The sequence below is a fragment of the Patagioenas fasciata genome, chromosome 6 (genome assembly GCF_037038585.1).
Source record: "Patagioenas fasciata isolate bPatFas1 chromosome 6, bPatFas1.hap1, whole genome shotgun sequence".
NCBI lineage: Eukaryota > Metazoa > Chordata > Aves > Columbiformes > Columbidae > Patagioenas > Patagioenas fasciata.
In genome coordinates, this window is record NC_092525.1 from 49,636,636 (window position 1) to 49,652,776 (window position 16,141).

Consider the following 16,141-nt stretch of genomic DNA (forward strand, 5'->3'; position numbering starts at 1 on the left):
AAATCTAAACCTAAAATCTAAACCTAACCCCAAATCTAAACCTAACACCAAATCTAAACCTAACCCCAAATCTAAGCCCAAATCTAAACCTAAAATCTAAACCTAATCCCAAATCTAAACCTAAAATCTAAACCTAACCCCAAATCTAAACCTAAAATCTAAACCTAACACCAAATCTAAACCTAAAATCTAAACCTAACCCCAAATCTAAACCTAACCCCAACCCCTAACCCCAAATCTAAACCTAACCCCAAATCTAAACCTAACCCCAAATCTAAACCTAAAATCTAAACCTAACCCCAAATCTAAACCTAACCCCAACCCCTAACCCCAAATCTAAACCTAACCCCAAATCTAAACCTAACCCCAAATCTAAAACTAAAATCTAAACCTAACCCCAAATCTAAACCTAACCCAAATCTAAACCGAAAATCTAAACCTAACCCCAAATGAAAACCGAAAATCTAAACCTAACCCCAAATCTAAACCTAACCCCAAATCTAAACCTAAAATCTAAACCTAACCCCAAATCTAAACCTAAAATCTAAACCTAACCCCAAATCTAAACCTAAAATCTAAACCTAAAATCTAAACCTAACCCCAAATCTAAACCTAACCCCAAATCTAAACCTAACCCCAAATCTAAACCTAAAATCTAAACCTAAAATCTAAACCTAACCCCAAATCTAAACCTAAAATCTAAACCGAACCCCAAATCTAAACCAAAAATCTAAACCTAACACCAAATCTAAACCTAACCCCAAATCTAAACCTAACCCCAAATCTAAACCTAACCCCAAATCTAAGCCCAAATCTAAACCTAAAATCTAAACCTAAAATCTAAACCTAACCCCAAATCTAAACCTAAAATCTAAACCTAACCCCAAATCTAAACCTAAAATCTAAACCTAACCCCAAATCTAAATCAAAAATCTAAATCTAACACCAAATCTAAACCTAACCCCAAATCTAAACCTAAAATCTAAACCTAACCTCAAATCTAAACCTAAAATCTAAACCTAACCCCAAATCTAAACCTAACCCCAAATCTAAACCTAAAATCTAAACCTAACCCGAAATCTAAACCTAAAATCTAAACCTAACACCAAATCTAAACCTAACCCCAAATCTAAACCTAACCCCAAATCTAAGCCCAAATCTAAACTTAAAATCTAAACCTAATCCCAAATCTAAACCTAAAATCTAAACCTAACCCCAAATCTAAACCTAAAATCTAAACCTAACCCCAAATCTAAACCTAACCCCAAATCTAAACCTAAAATCTAAACCTAACCCCAAATCCAAACCTAACCCCAAATCTAAACCAAAAATCTAAACCTAACCCCAAATCTAAACCTAAAATCTAAACCTAAAATCTAAACGTAACCTAAAATCTAAACCTAACCCCAAATCTAAACCTAAAATCTAAACCTAACCCGAAATCTAAACCAAAAATCTAAACCTAACACCAAATCTAAACCTAACCCCAAATCTAAACCTAACCCCAAATCTAAACCTAACCCCAAATCTAAGCCCAAATCTAAACCTAAAATCTAAACCTAACCCCAAATCTAAACGTAAAATCTAAACCTAACACCAAATCTAAACCTAACCCCAAATCTAAACCTAAAATCTAAACCTAACCCCAAATCTGAACCTAAAATCTAAACCTAACCCCAAATCTAAACCTAACACCAAATCTAAACCTAACCCCAAATCTAAGCCCAAATCTAAACCTAAAATCTAAACCTAATCCCAAATCTAAACCTAAAATCTAAACCTAACCCCAAATCTAAACCTAAAATCTAAACCTAACACCAAATCTAAACCTAAAATCTAAACCTAACCCCAAATCTAAACCTAACCCCAACCCCTAACCCCAAATCTAAACCTAACCCCAAATCTAAACCTAACCCCAAATCTAAACCTAAAATCTAAACCTAACCCCAAATCTAAACCTAACCCCAAATCTAAACCAAAAATCTAAACCTAACCCCAAATCTAAACCTAAAATCTAAACCTAAAATCTAAACCTAACCTAAAATCTAAACCTAACCCCAAATCTAAACCGAAAATCTAAACCTAACCCCATATCTAAACCTAACCCCAAATCTAATCCGAAAATCTAAACCTAACACCAAATCTAAACCGAAAATCTAAACCTAACCCCAAATGAAAACCGAAAATCTAAACCTAACCCCAAATCTAAACCTAACCCCAAATCTAAACCTAAAATCTAAACCTAACCCCAAATCTAAACCTAAAATCTAAACCTAACCCCAAATCTAAACCTAAAATCTAAACCTAAAATCTAAACCTAACCCCAAATCTAAACCTAACCCCAAATCTAAACCTAAAATCTAAACCTAAGCCCAAATCTAAACCTAACCCCAAATCTAAACCTAAAATCTAAACCTAACCCCAAATCTAAACCTAACCCCAAATCTAAACCTAACCCCAAATCTAAACCTAAAATCTAAACCTAAAATCTAAACCTAACCCCAAATCTAAACCTAAAATCTAAACCGAACCCCAAATCTAAACCAAAAATGTAAACCTAACACCAAATCTAAAACTAACCCCAAATCTAAACCTAACCCCAAATCTAAACCTAACCCCAAATCTAAGCCCAAATCTAAACCTAAAATCTAAACCTAAAATCTAAACCTAACCCCAAATCTAAACCTAAAATCTAAACCTAACCCCAAATCTAAACCTAAAATCTAAACCTAACCCCAAATCTAAATCAAAAATCTAAATCTAACACCAAATCTAAACCTAACCCCAAATCTAAACCTAAAATCTAAACCTAACCTCAAATCTAAACCTAAAATCTAAACCTAACCCCAAATCTAAACCTAACCCCAAATCTAAACCTAAAATCTAAACCTAACTCGAAATCTAAACCTAAAATCTAAACCTAACACCAAATCTAAACCTAACCCCAAATCTAAACCTAACCCCAAATCTAAGCCCAAATCTAAACTTAAAATCTAAACCTAATCCCAAATCTAAACCTAAAATCTAAACCTAACCCCAAATCTAAACCTAAAATCTAAACCTAACACCAAATCTAAACCTAACCCCAAATCTAAACCTAACCCCAAATCTAAACCTAAAATCTAAACCTAACCCCAAATCTAAACCTAACCCCAAATCTAAACCTAAAATCTAAACCTAACCCCAAATCTAAACCTAAAATCTAAACCTAAAATCTAAACGTAACCTAAAATCTAAACCTAACCCCAAATCTAAACCTAAAATCTAAACCTAACCCCAAATCTAAACCTGACCCCAAATCTAAACCTAAAATCTAAACCTAACACCAAATCTAAACCGAAAATCTAAACCTAACCCCAAATCTAAACCTAAAATCTAAACCTAACCCCAAATCTAAACCTAACCTAAAATCTAAACCTAACCCCAAATCTAAACCTAAAATCTAAAACTAACCCCAAATCTAAACCTAAAATCTAAACCTAACCTAAAATCTAAACCTAACCCCAAATCTAAACCTAAAATCTAAACCTAACCCCAAATCTAAACCTAACCCCAAATCTAAACCTAACCCCAAATCTAAACCTGAAATCTAAACCTAACCCCAAATCTAAACCTAAAATCTAAACCTAACACCAAATCTAAACCTAACCCCAAATCTAAACCTAACCCCAAATCTAACCCCAAATCTAAACCCCAAATCTAAACCTAACCTCAAATCTAAACCTAAAATCTAAACCTAACCCCAAATCTAAACCTAACCCCAAATCTAAACCTAAAATCTAAACCTAACCCCAAATCTAAACCTAAAATCTAAACCTAACCTCAAATCTAAACCTAAAATCTAAACCTAACACCAAATCTAAACCTAACCCCAAATCTAAACCAAGAATCTAAACCTAACCCCAAATCTAAACCTAAAATCTAAACCTAAAATCTAAACCTAACCTCAAATCTAAACCTAACCCCAAATCTAAACCTAACCCCAAATCTAAACCTAACCCCAAATCTAAACCTGAAATCTAAACCTAACCCCAAATCTAAACCTAAAATCTAAACCTAACACCAAATCTAAACCTAACCCCAAATCTAAACCTAACCCCAAATCTAAACCTAACCCCAAATCTAAGCCCAAATCTAAACCTAAAATCTAAACCTAACCCCAAATCTAAACCTAAAATCTAAACCTAACCCCAAATCTAAACCTAAAATCTAAACCTAACACCAAATCTAAACCTAACCCAACCCCTAACCCCAAATCTAAACCTAACCCCAAATCTGAACCTAACCCCAAATCTAAACCTAAAATCTAAACCTAACCCCAAATCTAAACCTAACCCCAAATCTAAACCAAAAATCTAAACCTAACCCCAAATCTAAACCTAAAATCTAAACCTAGAATCTAAACCTAACCTAAAATCTAAACCTAACCCCAAATCTAACCCCAAATCTAAACCCCAAATCTAAACCTAACCTCAAATCTAAACCTAAAATCTAAACCTAACACCAAATCTAAACCTAACCCCAAATCTAAGCCCAAATCTAAACCTAAAATCTAAACCTAATCCCAAATCTAAACCTAAAATCTAAACCTAACCCCAAATCTAAACCTAAAATCTAAACCTAACACCAAATCTAAACCTAAAATCTAAACCTAACCCCAAATCTAAACCTAACCCCAACCCCTAACCCCAAATCTAAACCTAACCCCAAATCTAAACCTAACCCCAAATCTAAACCTAAAATCTAAACCTAACCCCAAATCTAAACCTAACCCCAAATCTAAACCAAAAATCTAAACCTAACCCCAAATCTAAACCTAAAATCTAAACCTAAAATCTAAACCTAACCTAAAATCTAAACCTAACCCCAAATCTAAACCGAAAATCTAAACCTAACCCCATATCTAAACCTAACCCCAAATCTAATCCGAAAATCTAAACCTAACACCAAATCTAAACCGAAAATCTAAACCTAACCCCAAATGAAAACCGAAAATCTAAACCTAACCCCAAATCTAAACCTAACCCCAAATCTAAACCTAAAATCTAAACCTAACCCCAAATCTAAACCTAAAATCTAAACCTAACCCCAAATCTAAACCTAAAATCTAAACCTAAAATCTAAACCTAACCCCAAATCTAAACCTAACCCCAAATCTAAACCTAAAATCTAAACCTAAGCCCAAATCTAAACCTAACCCCAAATCTAAACCTAAAATCTAAACCTAACCCCAAATCTAAACCTAACCCCAAATCTAAACCTAACCCCAAATCTAAACCTAAAATCTAAACCTAAAATCTAAACCTAACCCCAAATCTAAACCTAAAATCTAAACCGAACCCCAAATCTAAACCAAAAATCTAAACCTAACACCAAATCTAAAACTAACCCCAAATCTAAACCTAACCCCAAATCTAAACCTAACCCCAAATCTAAGCCCAAATCTAAACCTAAAATCTAAACCTAAAATCTAAACCTAACCCCAAATCTAAACCTAAAATCTAAACCTAACCCCAAATCTAAACCTAAAATCTAAACCTAACCCCAAATCTAAATCAAAAATCTAAATCTAACACCAAATCTAAACCTAACCCCAAATCTAAACCTAAAATCTAAACCTAACCTCAAATCTAAACCTAAAATCTAAACCTAACCCCAAATCTAAACCTAACCCCAAATCTAAACCTAAAATCTAAACCTAACCCGAAATCTAAACCTAAAATCTAAACCTAACACCAAATCTAAACCTAACCCCAAATCTAAACCTAACCCCAAATCTAAGCCCAAATCTAAACTTAAAATCTAAACCTAATCCCAAATCTAAACCTAAAATCTAAACCTAACCCCAAATCTAAACCTAAAATCTAAACCTAACACCAAATCTAAACCTAACCCCAAATCTAAACCTAACCCCAAATCTAAACCTAAAATCTAAACCTAACCCCAAATCTAAACCTAACCCCAAATCTAAACCAAAAATCTAAACCTAACCCCAAATCTAAACCTAAAATCTAAACCTAAAATCTAAACGTAACCTAAAATCTAAACCTAACCCCAAATCTAAACCTAAAATCTAAACCTAACCCCAAATCTAAACCTGACCCCAAATCTAAACCTAAAATCTAAACCTAACACCAAATCTAAACCGAAAATCTAAACCTAACCCCAAATCTAAACCTAAAATCTAAACCTAACCCCAAATCTAAACCTAACCTAAAATCTAAACCTAACCCCAAATCTAAACCTAAAATCTAAAACTAACCCCAAATCTAAACCTAAAATCTAAACCTAACCTAAAATCTAAACCTAACCCCAAATCTAAACCTAAAATCTAAACCTAACCCCAAATCTAAACCTAACCCCAAATCTAAACCTAACCCCAAATCTAAACCTGAAATCTAAACCTAACCCCAAATCTAAACCTAAAATCTAAACCTAACACCAAATCTAAACCTAACCCCAAATCTAAACCTAACCCCAAATCTAACCCCAAATCTAAACCCCAAATCTAAACCTAACCTCAAATCTAAACCTAAAATCTAAACCTAACCCCAAATCTAAACCTAACCCCAAATCTAAACCTAAAATCTAAACCTAACCCCAAATCTAAACCTAAAATCTAAACCTAACCCCAAATCTAAACCTAACCCCAAATCTAAACCTAAAATCTAAACCTAACCCCAAATCTAAACCTAACCCCAAATCTAAACCTAAAATCTGAACCTAAAATCTAAACCTAAACCCAAATCTAAACCTAACCCCAAATCTAAACCTAACCCCAAATCTAAACCTAAAATCTGAACCTAAAATCTAAACCTAACCCCAAATCTAAACCTAAAATCTAAACCTAACCCCAAATCTAAACCAAAAATCTAAACCTAACACCAAATCTAAACCTAACCCCAAATCTAAACCTAACCCCAAATCTAACCCCAAATCTAAACCTAAAATCTAAACCTAACCTCAAATCTAAACCTAAAATCTAAACCTAACCCCAAATCTAAACCTAACCCCAAATCTAAACCTAAAATCTAAACCTAACCCCAAATCTAAACCTAATATTTAAACCTAACACCAAATCTAAACCTAACCCCAAATCTAAACCTAACCCCAAACCTAACCCCAAATCTAAATCTAAAATCTAAACCTAATCCCAAATCTAAACCTAAAATCTAAACCTAACCCCAAATCTAAACCTAAAATCTAAACCTAACACCAAATCTAAATCTAACTCCAAATCTAAACCTAACCCCAAATCTAAACCTAACCCCAAATCTAAGCCCAAATCTAAACCTAAAATCTAAACCTAACCCCAAATCTAAACCTAAAATCTAAACCTAACCCCAAATCTAAACCTAACCCCAACCCCTAACCCCAAATCTAAACCTAACCCCAAATCTAAACCTAACCCCAAATCTAAAACTAAAATCTAAACCTAACCCCAAATCTAAACCTAACCCCAAATCTAAACCAAAAATCTAAACCTAACCCCAAATCTAAACCTAAAATCTAAACCTAAAATCTAAACCTAACCTAAAATCTAAACCTAACCCCAAATCTAAACCGAAAATCTAAACCTAACCCCAAATCTAAACCTAAAATCTAAACCTAACCCCAAATCTAAACCTAACCTAAAATCTAAACCTAACCACAAATCTAAACCGAAAATCTAAACCTAACCCCAAATGAATACCGAAAATCTAAACCTAACCCCAAATCTAAACCTAACCCCAAATCTAAACCTAAAATCTAAACCTAACCCCAAATCTAAACCTAAAATCTAAACCTAACCCCAAATCCAAACCTAAAATCTAAACCTAAAATCTAAACCTAACCCCAAATCTAAACCTAAAATCTAAACCTAACACCAAATCTAAACCTAACCCCAAATCTAAACCTAAAATCTAAACCTAACCCCAAATCTAAACCTAACATAAAATCTAAACCTAACCCCAAATCTAAACCTAAAATCTAAACCTAAAATCTAAACCTAACCCCAAATCTAAACCTAAAATCTAAACCTAACCCCAAATCTAAACCTAAAATCTAAACCTAACCCCAAATCTAAACCAAAAATCTAAACCTAACACCAAATCTAAACCTAACCCCAAATCTAAACCTAACCCCAAATCTAACCCCAAATCTAAACCTAAAATCTAAACCTAACCTCAAATCTAAACCTAAAATCTAAACCTAACCCCAAATCTAAACCTAACCCCAAATCTAAACCTAAAATCTAAACCTAACCCGAAATCTAAACCTAAAATCTAAACCTAACCCCAAATCTAAACCTAAAATCTAAACCTAACACCAAATCTAAACCGAAAATCTAAACCTAACCCCAAATCTAAACCTAAAATCTAAACCTAACCCCAAATCTAAACCTAACCTAAAATCTAAACCTAACCCCAAATCTAAACCTAAAATCTAAACCTAACCCGAAATCTAAACCTAAAATCTAAACCTAACCCCAAATCTAAACCTAAAATCTAAACCTAAAATCTAAACCTAACCCCAAATCTAAACCTAACCCCAAATCTAAACCTAAAATCTAAACCTAACCCCAAATCTAAACCGAAAATCTAAACCTAACCCCAAATCTAAACCGAAAATCTAAACCTAACCCCATATCTAAACCTAACCCCAAATCTAAACCTAACCCCAAATCTAACCACAAATCTAAACCCCAAATCTAAACCTAACCTCAAATCTAAACCTAAAATCTAAACCTAACCCCAAATCTAAACCTAACCCCAAATCTAAACCTAAAATCTAAACCTAACCCCAAATCTAAACCTAAAATCTAAACCTAACCCCAAATCTAAACCTAACCCCAAATCTAAACCTAAAATCTAAACCTAACCCGAAATCTAAACCTAAAATCTAAACCTAACACCAAATCTAAACCTAACCCCAAATCTAAACCTAACCCCAAATCTAAGCCCAAATCTAAACTTAAAATCTAAACCTAATCCCAAATCTAAACCTAAAATCTAAACCTAACCCCAAATCTAAACCTAAAATCTAAACCTAACACCAAATCTAAACCTAACCCCAAATCTAAACCTAACCCCAAATCTAAACCTAACATCTAAACCTAACCCCAAATCTAAACCTAACCCCAAATCTAAACCAAAAATCTAAACCTAACCCCAAATCTAAACCTAAAATCTAAACCTAAAATCTAAACGTAACCTAAAATCTAAACCTAACCCCAAATCTAAACCTAAAATCTAAACCTAACCCCAAATCTAAACCTGACCCCAAATCTAAACCTAAAATCTAAACCTAACACCAAATCTAAACCGAAAATCTAAACCTAACCCCAAATCTAAACCTAAAATCTAAACCTAACCCCAAATCTAAACCTAACCTAAAATCTAAACCTAACCCCAAATCTAAACCTAAAATCTAAAACTAACCCCAAATCTAAACCTAAAATCTAAACCTAACCTAAAATCTAAACCTAACCCCAAATCTAAACCTAAAATCTAAACCTAACCCCAAATCTAAACCTAACCCCAAATCTAAACCTAACCCCAAATCTAAACCTAACCCCAAATCTAAACCTGAAATCTAAACCTAACCCCAAATCTAAACCTAAAATCTAAACCTAACACCAAATCTAAACCTAACCCCAAATCTAAACCTAACCCCAAATCTAACCCCAAATCTAAACCCCAAATCTAAACCTAACCTCAAATCTAAACCTAAAATCTAAACCTAACCCCAAATCTAAACCTAACCCCAAATCTAAACCTAAAATCTAAACCTAACCCCAAATCTAAACCTAAAATCTAAACCTAACCCCAAATCTAAACCTAACCCCAAATCTAAACCTAAAATCTAAACCTAACCCCAAATCTAAACCTAACCCCAAATCTAAACCTAAAATCTGAACCTAAAATCTAAACCTAACCCCAAATCTAAACCTAACCCCAAATCTAAGCCCAAATCTAAACCTAAAATCTAAACCTAACCCCAAATCTAAACCTAAAATCTAAACCTAACCCCAAATCTAAACCTAACCCCAACCCCTAACCCCAAATCTAAACCTAACCCCAAATCTAAACCTAACCCCAAATCTAAAACTAAAATCTAAACCTAACCCCAAATCTAAACCTAACCCCAAATCTAAACCAAAAATCTAAACCTAACCCCAAATCTAAACCTAAAATCTAAACCTAAAATCTAAACCTAACCTAAAATCTAAACCTAACCCCAAATCTAAACCGAAAATCTAAACCTAACCCCAAATCTAAACCTAAAATCTAAACCTAACCCCAAATCTAAACCTAACCTAAAATCTAAACCTAACCACAAATCTAAACCGAAAATCTAAACCTAACCCCAAATGAATACCGAAAATCTAAACCTAACCCCAAATCTAAACCTAACCCCAAATCTAAACCTAAAATCTAAACCTAACCCCAAATCTAAACCTAAAATCTAAACCTAACCCCAAATCCAAACCTAAAATCTAAACCTAAAATCTAAACCTAACCCCAAATCTAAACCTAAAATCTAAACCTAACACCAAATCTAAACCTAACCCCAAATCTAAACCTAAAATCTAAACCTAACCCCAAATCTAAACCTAACATAAAATCTAAACCTAACCCCAAATCTAAACCTAAAATCTAAACCTAAAATCTAAACCTAACCCCAAATCTAAACCTAAAATCTAAACCTAACCCCAAATCTAAACCAAAAATCTAAACCTAACACCAAATCTAAACCTAACCCCAAATCTAAACCTAACCCCAAATCTAACCCCAAATCTAAACCTAAAATCTAAACCTAACCTCAAATCTAAACCTAAAATCTAAACCTAACCCCAAATCTAAACCTAACCCCAAATCTAAACCTAAAATCTAAACCTAACCCGAAATCTAAACCTAAAATCTAAACCTAACCCCAAATCTAAAACTAAAATCTAAACCTAATCCCAAATCTAAACCTAAAATCTAAACCTAACCCCAAATCTAAACCTAAAATCTAAACCTAACCCCAAATCTAAACCTAACCTAAAATCTAAACCTAACCCCAAATCTAAACCTAAAATCTAAACCTAACCCGAAATCTAAATCTAAAATCTAAACCTAACCCCAAATCTAAACCTAAAATCTAAACCTAAAATCTAAACCTAACCCCAAATCTAAACCTAACCCCAAATCTAAACCTAAAATCTAAACCTAACCCCAAATCTAAACCGAAAATCTAAACCTAACCCCAAATCTAAACCGAAAATCTAAACCTAACCCCATATCTAAACCTAACCCCAAATCTAAACCTAACCCCAAATCTAACCACAAATCTAAACCCCAAATCTAAACCTAACCTCAAATCTAAACCTAAAATCTAAACCTAACCCCAAATCTAAACCTAACCCCAAATCTAAACCTAAAATCTAAACCTAACCCCAAATCTAAACCTAAAATCTAAACCTAACCCCAAATCTAAACCTAACCCCAAATCTAAACCTAAAATCTAAACCTAACCCCAAATCTAAACCTAACCCCAAATCTAAACCTAACCCCAAATCTAAACCTAAAATCTAAACCTAAAATCTAAACCTAACCCCAAATCTAAACCTAAAATCTAAACCTAACCCCAAATCTAAACCTAACCCCAAATCTAAACCTAAAATCTAAACCTAACCCCAAATCTAAACCTAACCCCAAATCTAAACCTAAAATCTAAACCTAAAATCTAAACCTAACCCCAAATCTAAACCTAAAATCTAAACCTAACCCCAAATCTAAACCTAACCCCAAATCTAAACCTAAAATCTAAACCTAACCCCAAATCTAAACCTAAAATCTAAACCTAACCCCAAATCTAAACCAAAAATCTAAACCTAACACCAAATCTAAACCTAACCCCAAATCTAAACCTAACCCCAAATCTAACCCCAAATCTAAACCTAAAATCTAAACCTAACCTCAAATCTAAACCTAAAATCTAAACCTAACCCCAAATCTAAACCTAACCCCAAATCTAAACCTAAAATCTAAACCTAACCCGAAATCTAAACCTAAAATCTAAACCTAACCCCAAATCTAAACCTAAAATCTAAACCTAACACCAAATCTAAACCGAAAATCGAAACCTAACCCCAAATCTAAACCTAAAATCTAAACCTAACCCCAAATCTAAACCTAACCTAAAATCTAAACCGAACCCCAAATCTAAACCTAAAATCTAAACCTAACCCGAAATCTAAACCTAAAATCTAAACCTAACCCCAAATCTAAACCTAAAATCTAAACCTAAAATCTAAACCTAACCCCAAATCTAAACCTAACCCCAAATCTAAACCTAAAATCTAAACCTAACCCCAAATCTAAACCGAAAATCTAAACCTAACCCCATATCTAAACCTAACCCCAAATCTAAACCTAACCCCAAATCTAACCCCAAATCTAAACCCCAAATCTAAACCTAACCTCAAATCTAAACCTAAAATCTAAACCTAACCCCAAATCTAAACCTAACCCCAAATCTAAACCTAAAATCTAAACCTAACCCCAAATCTAAACCTAAAATCTAAACCTAACCCCAAATCTAAACCTAACCCCAAATCTAAACCTAAAATCTAAACCTAACCCCAAATCTAAACCTAACCCTAAATCTAAACCTAACCCCAAATCTAAACCTAAAATCTAAACCTAAAATCTAAACCTAACCCCAAATCTAAACCTAAAATCTAAACCTAACCCCAAATCTAAACCTAACCCCAAATCTAAACCTAAAATCTAAACCTAACCCCAAATCTAAACCTAAAATCTAAACCTAACCCCAAATCTAAACCAAAAATCTAAACCTAACACCAAATCTAGACCTAACCCCAAATCTAAACCTAACCCCAAATCTAACCCCAAATCTAAACCTAAAATCTAAACCTAACCTCAAATCTAAACCTAAAATCTAAACCTAACCCCAAATCTAAACCTAACCCCAAATCTAAACCTAAAATCTAAACCTAACCCCAAATCTAAACCTAAAATCTAAACCTAACACCAAATCTAAACCTAACCCCAAATCTAAACCTAACCCCAAATCTAAGCCCAAATATAAACCTAAAATCTAAACCTAACCCCAAATCTAAACCTAACCCCAAATCTAAACCTAAAATCTAAACCTAACCCCAAATCTAAACCTAAAATCTAAACCTAACCCCAAATCTAAACCTAACCCCAAATCTAACCCCAAATCTAAACCTAACCCCAAATCTAAACCTAACCCCAAATCTAAACCTAAAATCTAAACCTAACCCCAAATCTAAACCTAAAATCTAAACCTAACCCCAAATCTAAACCTAAAATCTAAACCTAACCCCAAATCTAAACCTAACCCCAAATCTAAACCTAACCCCAAATGTAACCCCAAATCTAAACCTAACCCCAAATCTAAACCTAAAATCTAAACCTAACCCCAAATCTAAACCTAAAATCTAAACCTAACCCCAAATCTAAACCTAACCCCAAATCTAAACCTAAAATCTAAACCTAACCCCAAATCTAAACCTAAAATCTAAACCTAACCCCAAATCTAAACCTAAAATCTAAACCTAACCCCAAATCTAAACCTAAAATCTAAACCTAACCCCAAATCTAAACCTAACCCCAGATCTAAACCTAAAATCTAAACCTAACCCCAAATCTAAACCTAAAATCTAAACCTAACCCCAAATCTAAACCTAACCCCAAATTTAAACCTAAAATCTAAACCTAACCCCAAATCTAAACCTAACCCCAAATCTAAACCTAAAATCTAAACCTAACCCCAAATCTAAACCTAAAATCTAAACCTAACCCCAAATCTAAACCTAAAATCTAAACCTAAAATCTAAACCTAACCCCAAATCTAAACCTAACCCCAAATCTAAACCTAAAATCTAAACCTAACCCCAAATCTAAACCTAACCCCAAATCTAAACCTAAAATCTAAACCTAACCCCAAATCTAAACCTAACCCCAAATCTAAACCTAACCCCAAATCTAAACCTAAAATCAAAACCTAAAATCTAAACCTAACCCCAAATCTAAACCTAAAATCTAAACCTAACCCTAAATCTAAACCTAACCCCAAATCTAAACCTAAAATCTAAACCTAACCCCAAATCTAAACCTAAAATCTAAACCTAACCCCAAATCTAAACCAAAAATCTAAACCTAACACCAAATCTAAACCTAACCCCAAATCTAAACCTAACCCCAAATCTAACCCCAAATCTAAACCTAAAATCTAAACCTAACTTCAAATCTAAACCTAAAATCTAAACCTAACCCCAAATCTAAACCTAACCCCAAATCTAAACCTAAAATCTAAACCTAACCCCAAATCTAAACCTAAAATCTAAACCTAACAGCAAATCTAAACCTAACCCCAAATCTAAACCTAACCCCAAATCTAAACCTAACCCCAAATGTAACCCCAAATCTAAACCTAAAATCTAAACCTAACCCCAAATCTAAACCTAAAATCTAAACCTAACCCCAAATCTAAACCTAAAATCTAAACCTAACACCAAATCTAAACCTAAACCCAAATCTAAACCTAACCCCAAATCTAAACCTAACCCCAAATCTAAGCCCAAATCTAAACCTAAAATCTAAACCTAACCCCAAATCTAAACCTAAAATCTAAACCTAACACCAAATCTAAACCTAACCCCAACCCCTAACCCCAAATCTAAACCTAACCCCAAATCTAAACCTAACCCCAAATCTAAACCTAAAATCTAAACCTAACCCCAAATCTAAACCTAACCCCAAATCTAAACCAAAAATCTAAACCTAACCCCAAATCTAAACCTAAAATCTAAACCTAAAATCTAAACCTAACCTAAAATCTAAACCTAACCCCAAATCTAAACCTAAAATCTAAACCTAACCCCAAATCTAAACCTAAAATCTAAACCTAACACCAAATCTAAACCGAAAATCTAAACCTAACCCCAAATCTAAACCTAAAATCTAAACCTAACCCCAAATCTAAACCTAACCTAAAATCTAAACCTAACCCCAAATCTAAACCTAAAATCTAAACCTAACCCCAAATCTAAACCTAAAATCTAAACCTAACCCCAAATCTAAACCTAAAATCTAAACCTAAAATCTAAACCTAACCCCAAATCTAAACCTAACCCCAAATCTAAACCTAAAATCTAAACCTAACCCCAAATCTAAACCTAACCCCAAATCTAAACCTAACCCCAAATCTAAACCTAAAATCTAAACCTAACCCCAAATCTAAACCTAACCCCAAATCTAAGCCTAAAATCTAAACCTAACCCCAAATCTAAACCTAAAATCTAAACCTAACCTAAAATCTAAACCTAACCCCAAATCTAAACCTAAAATCTAAACCTAACCCCAAATCTAAACCTAACCCCAAATCTAAACCAAAAATCTAAACCTAACACCAAATCTAAACCTAACCCCAAATCTAAACCTAACCCCAAATCTAACCCCAAATCTAAACCTAAAATCTAAACCTAACCTCAAATCTAAAGCTGAAATCTAAACCTAACCCCAAATCTAAACCTAACCCCAAATCTAAACCTAAAATCTAAACCTAACCCCAAATCTAAACCTAAAATCTAAACCTAACCCCAAATCTAAACCTAACACCAAATCTAAACCTAACCCCAAATCTAAGCCCAAATCTAAACCTAAAATCTAAACCTAACCCCAAATCTAAACGTAAAATCTAAACCTAACACCAAATCTAAACCTAACCCCAAATCTAAACCTAAAATCTAAACCTAACCCCAAATCTAAACCTAAAATCTAAACCTAACCCCAAATCTAAACCTAACACCAAATCTAAACCTAACCCCAAATCTAAGCCCAAATCTAAACCTAAAATCTAAACCTAATCCCAAATCTAAACCTAAAATCTAAACCTAACCCCAAATCTAAACCTAAAATCTAAACCTAACACCAAATCTAAACCTAAAATCTAAACCTAACCCCAAATCTAAACCTAACCCCAACCCCTAACCCCAAATCTAAACCTAACCCCAAATCTAAACCTAACCCCAAATCTAAACCTAAAATCTAAACCTAACCCCAAATCTAAACCTAACCCCAACCCCTAACCCCAAATCTAAACCTAACCCCAAATCTAAACC